Below are 13,989 nucleotides of genomic sequence, written 5' to 3'. Positions count from 1 at the left end.
TATCTTGATCTGGAAGGCACTGTGGTAACCTCTGAGACTATGATCCTCAGTAATCCTTCAGGTCTGGTGCTGAACTCACCCTGGTACCTCAACTTTGGTTTTTTTTAATCTTTTCTCCATTTATTTATTTTTAATCATTTTATTTGGGCTCGTACAATTCTTATCACAATCCATCTATCCATCTATGTGTCAAACACATTTGTATATTTGTTGCCATCATCATTCTCCAAACATCTGCTTTCTATTTGAGCCCTTAATATCAGCTCCTCATTTCCCCCCTCCTTCCACACTGCCCACCCTCCCTCATGAGCCCTTCATAATTTTTAAATTATTATTATTTTGTCATATCTTACAGTGTCCGGTGTCTCCCTTTATCCACTTTTCTGTTGTCCATCTCCCAAGGAGGAGGTTATATGTAGATCCTTGTAAACAAGAGACAGGTCTAAAAGGTGAATAAGCTAAGGGAGACATCTGCTTCTTAGAACATTCACACATAAAGATCAAAAGTGCAACATTTGTCCTGAGGCCAAAGCTCTAAAGGCAGGAAGCAAGAATGAATATATAACATCATCATCAGGAAGAAATAGGAAAAGTTCTATTGCATTGTGAGTATTGAAAGTCCTCCTCCATCTCACTAAACACACTCGATGATGCCGACTGCAGGAGGAAAACCGAATCAGTGAATGTGTAAACATCTCAGCATTGGCAGAGGTCGTCACACAGCTGCTTCAGCACCCAGGGCTGCATTGGCGTAGGTCCATGTGGTTTCACCTTGCCTTTAGACCAGGGCCTCTCACCAATGCTCAACAACCTAGCCCCCTTGTGCTAGGTCATGGACTTTAAACCAGTCACCCAGCTCTCAACTTCTCTTTTTCCTGTAAACCTAGTGCACAGGTGTCAGTGGCCAAACTCAACTCGTCTCTTTATTGTTGTATTTCTCCCGCTTCCACTCAACAAGTAGATCCAGGTGGTTACCTAGCAAGCATCTTAGCTTGCTCCCAGGCTCCCTTTAACATTCAGTCCTAGAGGGGAGTTTTCTTCATGGTCCCAGACTTTTTCCAGCTTCTGACAAAGACTGTTGATTCCTAAGTACTCCAAAGCACTGGTTAGAGCATATTTTTCTTTGCATAGCTTTCTTCGCAGTCATGACCTAACCCATCTAAAGATCACATTTTAATGGCTGAAAGCAAGTGGGCTTACAAACTTTCTATTTTCATACTTCTCATATTTTCCCCAGAAAACAACCCAGTAAATACTGAGGCTTTATCTGACCTCTGGCTAGGCACAGAAGAAAAACTACCTTGAGGGAGAGGTCAGACAAACATCTACTCTCCATCTTATGACTTGTTTTTCCAGTACCCCACTCACAAGGTACTTTAGAGAAACAAATCCACAGAAACTCATGTGTAAGAGAGAGGTTTATATAAAGGCTAAGTGCACATTGTGAAAACATCTCAACCCAGTGCTGCCCAAGTACACAAGTCCAATATTAACCCGTATGTCTGACATCAATCCACAAAGTCCTCATCCATTTTACTAAATGCACTTGATAATGCCAACTGCAGGAGGAAAGCCAAATCAATGAATGTGTAAGTATCTCAACACTGGCAGGGGTCTCCACACGGCTGCCCAAGCACCCAGGGCTGCATTGGGGTAGGTCTGTGTGGCTTCTCCTAGGGGATGTATTTCAGGAAGTGAGCCTTGCAAGCTGAAGCGGGGAACTGGCTAAGGCAGCTGCACACTGGTTCGACCATCAGAAAGCAAGAGACCTGAGAACTTGAAAGGGGAGGTTCACCAAGCCATTTATACCTCTGCCCTTCAAATCCCACATGTGTTTATCAGCCAGGTTGGCACAATAACCTAACTGAGCAATCAATATTATAAAATAAAACATGTGAGTTGTTATATGGAAAACTAATTTTCTCTGTAAACTTTCACCCAAATCATAGTAAAAAGTTTTAAAGATATAGAATACTAGTAACATGAAGTTCTTAGCTTAGAAGTAGAGAGAAACACATCTGCAAAATGCCTGATGGAGTATGAGGATATCACATTCAAGACTATGACGACAAAAAGGAGGATGTAAAGTGAACGATTAGATCAAAGAGATTGAATGAGGTAACCGGAGCGAAATCTTGTTCCAAAATGCTGCCATCAAGTTGACGAGGATAAAACTGCCCCCGTGAGTTTCTAAGACTGTAACTCTTTACCCTGATAGAAAGCCCTGTGTTCTTCTACAAAGCAGACAGTTGTTTCTACCTCCTCACCTTATGGTTAACAGCCCTTAAATATGGACAAAGTCATCCTAAGCATTTCAAGTTCAGAGAGATCTGCCATTGTTTACAGTCTGTAAAATTCATTCAAATGCTTTGAGAATGATTGGGGCGGGGAATGTATGGATGTGCTTTATACAATTGATGTATGTATATGCATGGATTGTGATAAGAGTTGTATGAGTCCCTAGTAAAATGTAAAAAAAAGTAAAGGAAAAAAAAAAAGAAAGAAAAGAAAATGATTAGGGCAAAGAATGTACAGATGTGCTTTATACAATTGATGTATGTATATGTATGGACTGTGAAAAGAGTTGTATGAGCCCCTAATAAAGCGTTTTAAAAAAATTCATTCCAATTGTAGAGTTCAGAACAGAGTAGATAGATGTGTTTTGTTAGTTGCTCATTAAGTTAGGTCCTAACTCAGTGAGCCCGCATGCAATAGACTCAAAGTGCCCTGTGTGTTGTGGTCTACAGAATTTTCAGTAGCTGAAATTCAGAAGTAGGGTAATAAGCCTTCCTTTCTATTCTGTCATAGTCCAGAAGCTCAGGGAAGCCCATTAAGCACCATAGCATCAAGCAGGCCTCCACTGACAGACGGCTGTGCATGAGATACATTGGCCAGAAATCAAACTCAGTCCTTCTTCATTGAAGACAAGCATTCTACCATAGAATTACACCTGACCCTGTAGAACAGATTTTATTTTAGGTGTGAAAGAATATGTTCCTACTGATATAGACGCATCGAAAGCAGGATAAACACTGCTCTTTCCTACTCTACCTTCACAATCATTGCTGCTTGAGCCCATTGTAGCAGCCAGCTTGTCAATCCATCGTCTGCAGGGTCTTCCTCTTGGCCACTGCCCTTGTACTTTACTAAGATAAAATAAAATCTCTCCATACTCACTTCCAAAGAGAATTCTGGTTTACTTTTTCCAAGACAGACTTGTTCACTCTTCTTGCTTAGTTCTCAATGTCACATCTTGGCTCTTCAACACTTTAAGTAGGTCTTGAATGGCAAATTTCCCTAATGCAATATATACCTAATTTGATTTCTTTATGGATTCTTCAATGAACATTGGCTGTGGATCCAAGAAAAATGAAATACTTCAATGTACACAACCCAGGGAGGGAATGAAATCTTGAATATTTGAGATGGATAAAGGGTGGGGATGGGATGAGGACCAAAGAGAACTCAGGATTGGGCAGAAAAGGAGAAAGATGTTGTGTTTCTGCCTCTTCTCTACATCCCCAAACTCCTAGGGGGCAGAAAATATAGCAAAGTTATGGTTTTCAGTTAGAATTTGAGACACACACACATCCTTATATATTTACATATATACATATCTATATGTACACCTATATATATACATATCTATATGTACACCTATATAAAATTTTTACTTTCCTACTCTTTCCTTTTAATTTTTTTCCTCCTGCCCCACTATCATGTTTACCCATCATTTATCTCTCAGTAATTCCCCTTAGATACAATTAAGTTTCTCAAGCATTACCCTGCCCCTGTCATTATTTACTCATTGCTCTCCTCCACCCTCCTTCTCCTCTCCCAAGCCCCTCCAGAACCGTTCGTCCCATTGCTGTCCCCTTGGGATTGCTTTTCATGCTTATCATATATAGAGAGACACCAAGAGAAAAGAAAAGAAGAGAGATATACCATATAAATAATTTCCCAACTAACGGTTTTCATGACCCAGAGTAGGCGCAGCCCCTGCCATAATACATCGGTCCAATCCCCATTTCTTTCGGAAATCCATACCCAGGCCCTGCTTGCCAAACAGCACTTAAACTCTGATGGACCTCAGCGTTCGTGTCTGAGGGGCATGCTTGCCACGAGACCCCATTGCTCTTCCTGCTGTAAAGGATGAGTGGTCTGGTGGCCCAACCCCCATCCCATTGCACCCTAATCCGTTATTTACAATGGAGATTCCTCAGTGGCTTTGCTCCCATTGCTGGTCTGTTGCACTGCCCTCTTGGTTTGGCCTAAGTGAGAGGTTCAGACCAGCAGCACTCCCACTCAGGAACTGTGTCTTCAGGGCTGTCCTCACTAGCGCTGTCATTTCAGGCAGGGACATCATGTCTCCAGCTGAGGGGGCCCTGCAGGCCTCTCTGTCAACTAGTTTAAGGAGGAACACTGCCATTCAGGCTCTGAGCCCTGGAATGCTTGGAATGAGGCTCTCTCTCTCTCTCTCTCTCTCTCTCTCTCTCTCTCTCTCTCTCTCTCTCTCTCTCTCTCTCTTTTCCCCTCTCCCCTCCCCCTCCCCCTCTCCCCTCTCCCCTTCTCTCTCTCTCTCTCTCTCTCTCTCTCTCTCTCTCTCTCTCTCTCTCTCTCTCTCTCCTGCCTCATCTCTCCTCTCCCCCACCTCTGTTGAAACATAAACAACACCCTCCCTTTGGGTGGATTAGTGCCCTTGTCTCTTTTGCCTTTTTCTTCCTCCCCCCCCACCCCCGCCCCTTTGTGGGCCAATAAAGGCATATGGGAGGGGGTGCTGGTAGAAGATATTTTTCTGCACCTGTGTTATCTGCATCTTCCTAATTGCTTTCTCTTTTTTTTTGGATGACATATGCATCATGTTGTTGGGTATGGCTTTTGCCAGAGTATCTGGTCCTCAGCCCAGTAACTGTGCAATATGCACGTTTTCCCCTATGCCTATTCAGTTATTGGAACTAATCTCAGTGGACTCATGTACTTGTCCTTTTGTGTTTGGCTAACTTCACTCAGCATAATATCCTTCAACTCTTTCCACAATACAAGGCACTCATCATTTCATCACGATTTTTAGGGATGCGTAGTATTCCACTGTGTGTATAAACCAGACTATTTTAATCCATTCATCTATTGATAGAAATATAGGCTGTTTCAAATTCTTCAAGATTGTGAACTGTACAGTGATGAAGATTGGAATGTAGGTGTCTGTTCATGGCCTATTTCTAATTTCTTCTGGGTATGTGCCCAGTAGTAGCATTGCTAGGTCATAAGGTAACCCGATTTCCATCTGTTTTCAGTATTGACAAGTCACTTTCTGCAGTGTCTATCTGCATCTACAAGACCACCAGCAGAGAATGAAAGTTCGTATCCCCGCACACACCCTCCAATATTTGTTTTCTGTTCTTTTGAATGAAGCTATCCTTGTGTTAGGTGTTATATCATAGATGTTTTGATTTATAATTCCAAGAGAGCTAATGATTGTGAACATTTACTCTTAAGTTTATTGACCATTCGTGTTTCCTCCTTTGTTAATTTTCTGTTCAAGTCTTTTACCCACCTCCTCGGTGGACTATTCATTTTTTTTCCAATTGTAAGATTTCAGGGTCTGTCGATTTTAGTAATAAGACCTTTGTTTGATATGTCACTACCAAATATATTTTCCCCATCTGTGGGCTCCCTCAGGACTCTCTTGATGAAGTCCCTCAGGCACAGAAGTGTTTTGTCTTTAGTATGTGCCGCACATCTATTTCCTCGTCCTCTAGGTATGGATCCTACATGATTGCTGACAGCCCGGGCATTACAGCACTAAGATTCTTAGCTTTGTCCCAATTTTTTCATTGATAATCCTTATAGTTTTGGGTTTTACCTTGAGGTCTGTGATCCACCTTGAATTTGTCCATGTGTTCAGAGTGAAGTAATGGTCTTGGTTCAGTCTTCTGCAAGTTGAAATCCAGTAAAACTATAACTCTTTATGAATGTAAGAAGCCTCATCTTTCTCCTTTATACAGTAGTAGTTAACATTGATGGCTTTATTATTTTTGCTAGTAGTTAGTTTTCATAGAGTCATTTCCAACTCATGAGGACTATTGTGTAAATACTACATCCCAATCATACACATATACATAATCAATACTTGTGTGATTACCTTGCCAAAGGTGAAAATAAGGATCATAAAAAGTGTACAACTAATTCAAGGTACTGTGTTTTATATATGACAGACCTTATCCCTTTTTCCATAATTGGGACACTTAACTCTATAGGTCACACATTTTTTGTATTGTTGTTAAGGGATGCACATTCTCTCAGAGGACACTGTAGAAGGTCCCTTTGGGAACTCAGTGCAATAAGTATAAAATTGCTCTGGGAAGCAAAGAACAATAAAGGGACATTGCCTTGGACTGCAGTTTAAATTGTCTGAGTTGGTTAATAATAGAATGCTGAAGACATTATATGGGTCTGTATTACTCCAAAAAGTATGGAGAGGCAATGCCCTTTTAACTTCAGAACACGAACACTGGAACCAAAATGTCATTTCTCAAAGAACACAGGTATATGGTTTATGTTTTACACTCACTTAAATAAAATTAGTTCTATTTAACTCCTATTCATTAAGTGCTTATAATGTACTTAGAATAACGAGTTTTAGAATGACACAGTTCTCACCTTCAAGAGGCTTACAATCTAGATATTTATAATGAAAATAATGGGACCTAGAAACTACACCTCTATCTGTATATGTATATATACATATCTATATCTTTATGTATACAAAAAACCTCACAGTGAGACTCATCGTGACTGCATAGAACTGGGTAGAGCTGCCCCTGTGAGTTTTCAAGACTGCAACTCTTTATGGAAATAGAAAGCCTGGTCTTTCTTCCGCGGAGCTGCTGGTGATTTTGAACTGCCAAGTTTGTGGATTACAGCCTAACTCACACATACATGCAGACACACACACACACACGAACACACATATCAGAACACTGAGAATCCTGGCCCAGCCACATTGACGCAAAAGCTAAACTGTCCCACACCTATTTATATGTACATCTATATAGGTACATAGCTTTTTAACCATCTCTCACTTCTGGTAGAGAGCAGGGATGACTGATGGTTCCACTGAAGAAATGAAGTGGGTAAAGGGAGATGTCGGACAGGGCAAGATATGGCAAAATATTAATTTATAAATTATCAAGTGTTCATGAGGGAGCGGGAAGGGGGAGGAAAAAATGAGGAGCTGATGCCAGGGACTTAGGTGGAGAGCAAATGTTTTGAGAATGATGAGAGCAATGAATGTACAAAATTGCTTTACACAATTGATGTATGTATGGATTGTGATAAGAGCTGTATGAGCCCCTAATAAAATGACCAAAAAAAGAAATGATATTTGAACTGAACTTCATGATTTGGAATTGATTCATTGACAGTGTGATTTTTGTGGGAAGGCGTGGTTTCAGGGTCTGAATAGACTTTCAGTAAAGCAGCATAACCACTTTAGGAAAGATACAGCGCATGTTGTATTTATATAGCAACAAATAACATGGAGAAGCTAAAATATAGAAAGTGTATATGATATGATAAACTAATAGACAAAAGTACAAGACTTGCACCAGCTGAAGGACTTGCACATGCTCATCATTGAAGAGTTGAAAAATTATATGGGCATAGATATTAGACCATAATTAGTTTTTCTAAAAAATTCATAACAGTTCTTTTTAATTATAATTTTCCCTTTCATGGAGTTGGGCATTATTATTATTACAAGAAGCTTGTCATATGTGGTCCTGTCTTGGTGCTAAAGGCTACACTCATAAAACCACTCTTTCTTGAAGCAACTGGGCTTAACGACTATAGAAATTAATTAAGTAAATCATTTAGCGTCTTTAGGTATGATTTATATTACCTAAAATGGAATTATGATCCCCGAAGTAAAAACAAGCAGACTTACCCCAACCATGAGCCCATTCTGCCCCCTGGCAACACCACATAAAAGAGGAGAACTCCACCTTAGGGTGTGTGAGGCGGTAATATGAACACTAGGTGGGTCCTCACCAGACCTGACCCAATTTAACTTCTGAGCTCAGAGGAGATTGAGCACTTTCAGGTCAGAGGCAGGATTATGAAAAATGCATTCGAGTATTTAATGAACCAAAATGAAAACAACCATTAACACCATGATTTTAATGAATCATTATTTTCATCATTTGGGGTCAACCCAAATCTTTCCTTTGAAGTGTTTGTATATGGCGTCCAAGCACAGTGTTCTGCTTTTGACTGGGACTACAAGTGTGAAGGCAGAACACGTTGGCCCACATTCAAACAGCTAGAGACACATCCGTGAACGAGAGGAGCGGAGACAAGACCCAACTCTACTGGAGTACTTGTCTATATTCCTGACTGCATCCCTGTTTTCCTTCCTTCCTAATCCAGATAGTTTTTCTGCTTTAGCTTCTCTTGAGAATGTACTTTATGTTTTGAATTCATCTTCTTGCTCTAGGTGGATTTAATAATATTTGCCATTGATATCAAAGGGAGGCCACATTATAATTATTTTTTAACTGTATCCCAAACTTGAAAGCAACTTCAACTTGGGTGGTGATATGAACCACTGGATAGCAAACTTACACAAAAAAGAAATGTAAATCTACTTCTTGGACCCTCTATAAAGGATCATATTACTAATTGAAAATGATTTGTTGAATTTACTGTACAATGAATTTTTCACACCTCCATGGAATATTTTAGTAAACTGCATGGACTCGTTCAGGCCACTAGGGGACCACGGAGCATAGTCTTTTTGGCAGTGCTGTCCACACCCCAGAATCTGTTTGCCAATCTAGTTTGAGGCCTAGGAAAGAGAAGACAGAATTTTGGGTTCAATTCTAGTAAATAGCTTTAAGGACATGTTACAGAAGAGCAAATTGAAAAGAAGTGTATTAACATGGATTCAGCTGGATTTGGATAAGACATAAATTCTAAACCTATGGCCATGTAAAAGGAAGTTCTCAAAGTCGTGAAGGGCAGAAGAGACCAGGTCTCCAACAACAAAGGCGGGGTGGTGGTGAGAATCACATCACCGTGAAAGAGGGGGAGTGCGTGATGGGGACCTAATGCCCATCTGTAGACAGCTCAACATCCCTTCCAGAGGGGTACTGGGGAGGAGATGAGTCACTCAGGATTCAGTGTAGAAACAATGAAACTCAAAACCTTCCTCTAGTTCCTGAACGCTTCCTCCCCTCCCAATTATCATGACCCCAATTCTACCTTGCGGACCTGGTTATACCAGAGGATGTACAGCGGTGCAGTAGGGATCTGGAGGCACAGGGAATCTAGGACAGACGAACCCCTCAACACCAGCAGTGGGAGTGGCGACACCGGGAGGGAAGGGGGTGTAGAAAGGGAGAACCGATCTCGGAGATCTATGTGTAACCTCCTCTCTGGGAGATTGGCAATGGGGAGGCGGGTGAGGGGAGACGCCGGGGAGTGTAAGATAAGATATAATAATTCTTTATAAACTATCAAGGGACCAGGGTGGGATCGGGGAGGGAGGAGGACGGGGAAAAAAAGGGAAACCGAGCTGATTCCAGGAACCTAAGTGGAAGGTGAATTATGAGAATGACGAGTGCAACGAATGTATAAGGGTGCTTTGCTCAATTGATGTATGTACAGATTGTGATAAGAGCCTTATGAGCCCCAATAAAAAGATTTAAAAAAATAAAATTTTGACAGTGTCATTGAAAGGTCAGTGACCTAAATGAGAATAAATTAGACTGTTATACTAAATTATTGAGTGTTTCCTATTAGGATAAAGTATGAGAATCACCATTAATATTGAACAACTCAAACTGAGACAGAATAAACTATAATGATGAAGGGCAGAGGTGGAGGTGAGACTTTTAGGAACTAGGCTAAGAGGTGCTTGATGCATAATTTAGAGCTCATGAATTATCAGTGGCAGCTGATATTTCAACAATAATAGTAAAGTGATGAAAGTTCTAAGAAAGCATGACTATACAAGAAACAAATACATTTTGTTTTTATATATTTCTAGCAGCATTTGGAGGGAGCATGGTAGGAGGAGACTAATATGATCTGAAGTAAAAGATAAGTTGTAAATTTACATTGAAATTATTGATTTTAGTGCTATTCTTTTTTAAAAAGAATTTAAATACAGCAATAGGATTCAGCTGTTAAAACAAAAACTCAATGTACAAGGGATTAACCCATGGAATTTTTCTCTCATTTACATATATATATTTATGTATATGACAAAATAAAGTGTGCATACACACACACACACTCAGAGATTCACAGTGCCTGGCTTTGGCATCTAAGTGGCACCAGTGCTGACAGCACCACGCTTCACTGTGTCTTTCCACAGGCCTACATGATTACTTCTTTGGTGTCAGCCATCCTTTCTGAACTCAAGGCAGGAGGTGATGTACTGAGTCTCATGGCCGTCTTTAGCTACAAAGGAAAATAGAGTTCCTGGGTATCAAAAACAGCTAAATGCTCAACTAATAGTACAAACGCTTGTAGTTTGAACAACCCAGACGTGCCTCAGAAAGAAGTCAATCTGCTTCCAGGAGATCATAATCTTAAAAAACTTATGGAGCAACTCCATAACAACATGGTCACCATTAAGTTGAAGTAAACTCAATGACAACTAACAAAATAAAGAGCTACAAAGTCAAGGGAGGTTCTGAAAATTATAGAGAAACTCTTATTAATCTAGCCCATGCTTTCTCAATTACTACATATGTCAATATAGATACAGATATAGAGATAGTTATAGATATATATATCAATTGAATCCTATGAAATGTTTTCATTTTATTTCTCACTATCCAAATATTGTGATGATATATTCACAAAAGGTATGTGTTTGAGTTGTATCTTTTCATAATTTTTATAATACCTAGAACATTAGCAAATATTTTTAGAGAGAAGACCAGACTAGGAATAGACAATGAAGAAGGAATTGGCTGCCCAGTTCAGATGAAGTGGTCACCAAAAACTCTTAGGAGAGACCAGTTTCTAGAGAAGGGCATCATGCATAGCAAAGTAGAGGGGCAGCAAAATAGAAGGTCCTTAGGACATGGCTTGACACAGTAGCTTTTCAAATGCTTTCAAATGTATTCGCAATTGCGCGGATGGAATGAAACAATGCAGTGTGTCCTTCCATTGTGATTGGAGTCACTATAGGCAGGAACCAACTTGATGGCATCTAACATCAACAGTAACATCTGTTATATAGTTCCAAAAAATATTCCCCTTTTTATATCTGTCTCTTCATGTTGTTAATAATTCCCTTTGATGAATAGAAGTTTTCAATTTTGATCAATTCTTATTTATCTATTATGCCTTTTGTTACCATACCTTTGATGTTTTGTCTAAGAATCCATTTTCAGGACAAGATCAGTTCCTCGTTATTTGCTTCTAAGTGTTTTATAGTTTTAGTTCATATATTTAGGTGTTTGATTAATTTTGAATTAGTTTTTGTGTATAATGTGAGATATGGATCTATCTTAATTTTTTTGCATATGGAAATTCACTTGTTTTAGTCAAGTCATTAGAGGTTTTTACCCCCAATTTTTTGGATTTGGCATTTTTCTTGAAGATGAATTGACTGTATTTGTCACAGTTTACTCTATTCCTTATGACTCTATGGCTTTCATTGTACCACTACTAGACAATTGTGATTACCATATCTTTGAAATATGTAATATGTTTTGAAATTTGGCAGTGAGACGTTTCCAATTTTGTTATTCATTTTCAAATTTCCTTTGGGTATGTAGGACCCTTTCTAATTTTGGGTTAATTTGATTATCATCTTTTCCACTGTATAAAAAAATGTTGTTGTAATTTTGAGGAGGATCCTTTTGAATTTATCAGTAGCTTTAAGTGGTATTAAAGAGCCCTGGTGGCATTGTAGCATAAGCTTTGGACTGCCAACAGTGAGACTGATGGTCCAACTTATCAGGTGATCCAGGAGAAAAAGATGAGGCTGTTTGTTCCCAGGAAGTTTTAGAGTCCATGAAATTTTACAAAAACCTCATGTAGTGATACTGAGTCAGAATGTACTCAATGTCCATGGGTTCAATTATTTGGTTTTAGATATTATTCAAAAGAATCCTGATAGTAAAGAGGGTTAAGCACTGTGATGCTTACCAGTAGGTCAATAATTTCAACCCATCAGTCACTCTCTACAGGAGAAAAAATAAAATATCCAGTTTTAGGAAAGTTGTTCATTCTCAGAAACCCTTTGAGGCAGGTTTTCTTTACCTTCTCGGGTCACTGCGGTTCTGAGTGGATTTAATTCAAGTGGGTGTGGGTTTTGGTTTTTAGGAAGTATCAATATCTTGATAGTATTGATTCTTCTAATAGTCCAATCTTCAGACATTTGCTGGAATTAAGTAATTTTTCATCATAGACTCTTCTTGTGTTAGTCTGGGTAGACTAGAGAAACAAATTAATGGAGATACATATATGTATAAGAAAGAGATTTATATACAAGAGCAATTGAACATTGAGAAAACATCCCAGCCCAGCCCAGATCAAATCCGTAAGGCCAATAGTAGCCCATATGTTAATCTATAAGGTCCTCTTCAGACTCACGAAACAGATGCAATTATGCCAAGTATAGAAGATCACACACACAAAAAAAGAAGATCACAGATCATTGGGTAGAAAGTCTTTGGATCCAGTGGCATTGGAAACATATCAGTGCTGGCAGGGGTCTCTGCATGGCTTCAGAGGTCTGGTTGCATCAGGATTGGTCCACGTGGCTTCTCCAGCTGAGGGCACTAGTGTAGTTCCGTTTGTCTTGTTAGCTGCAAAGTCTCTCAGGGAGGGGCAGAGAGAGAAGTGTCTCCCACTTCCAAGGTGGAAGTACCAGATTTCCCAGAATTCTCAGGAGAAGACCATGCCCACACAGAGGTCTCATTCACTATCTCCAGATTGACAGGTTTGACTCTGCCCCTACACACTTAATCCTCATATTGACACCAGATTAGGTGACAACCACACCTCTTATATATTTTTTATTTTCTGGACAAGTCCAAAACTTTTTAATTCCAGAAAACTTTTTATCTGATTTAATAATTCCATCTTTTTTTAGGAGTTTTATATGAAAGAACTAAACTATTATCTGAATGCTAAGATTTTAATGTTATATAATAATTTTAAAAAACCTAGATTATGTTCAAATAAACATAAACTTTTGTACAAAGCCTATGTGAATGAAGCTATAAAAATTCATCATTAAATGTATTGCTAGAGGAATCTTAGATGGATTAGTACTTGATTTACACGTCTTTAACTGTTGCTGAATCAATTCAAATGAAATGATAAAAGCAGACCACTTAGTTTTTAATTGTTTTGAGAGCCCAAGTAGAAAAATGCAGATGAAATTACAAATGAAAACAAGTATTTACAATGACAGATATAATGGAGATAATTGTGATTAGTTTCAGTTATTTAATTATCTTGATTTTTTTTCTAGATAAATCAGTTTTGAGCCTTCAAAATAACCTAATACATCATTGTAGTATTTTATCACTCTTTATAGCTGTTTGAGTAGTTAGTGTTAGTGGGATAGTTAAGTGCTTAGCTGTTAACTGAAAGGTCAGTAGGTCAGACTAACCATGCTCCTGAGAAAAAGATGCGGTCATTTACAGCTTAGGAAACTGTACGAGACAGTTCTGCTCTGGCCTTTAGGATCGTTTCAAGTTGGACTTTTCTCACAGCACGGTGCTTTTGATTTGGGTATAGTTGAGCTGCTATCCTAAAGTTCAAACTCACCAGCTGCCTCACAGGAGGACGATGAGGTAGCATGATGTAAAGATTTGCAGCCCCAGAAATCCTAGGGAGCATGTCTACTCACATCTGTATGGTTTCCATGAGACTGCATTGACCTGACCGCAATGGGTAATGCTTTATTTTCCCAGTATAGAGTTTACGATCAGGCCAAATGCAACAGCATTGCATCCG

Source organism: Tenrec ecaudatus, chromosome 2 (genome assembly GCF_050624435.1).
Source record: "Tenrec ecaudatus isolate mTenEca1 chromosome 2, mTenEca1.hap1, whole genome shotgun sequence".
Classification (NCBI taxonomy): Eukaryota; Metazoa; Chordata; class Mammalia; order Afrosoricida; family Tenrecidae; genus Tenrec; species Tenrec ecaudatus.
The sequence above is the reverse complement of the archived record's forward strand: the minus strand, read 5'-3'. Positions refer to the sequence as shown.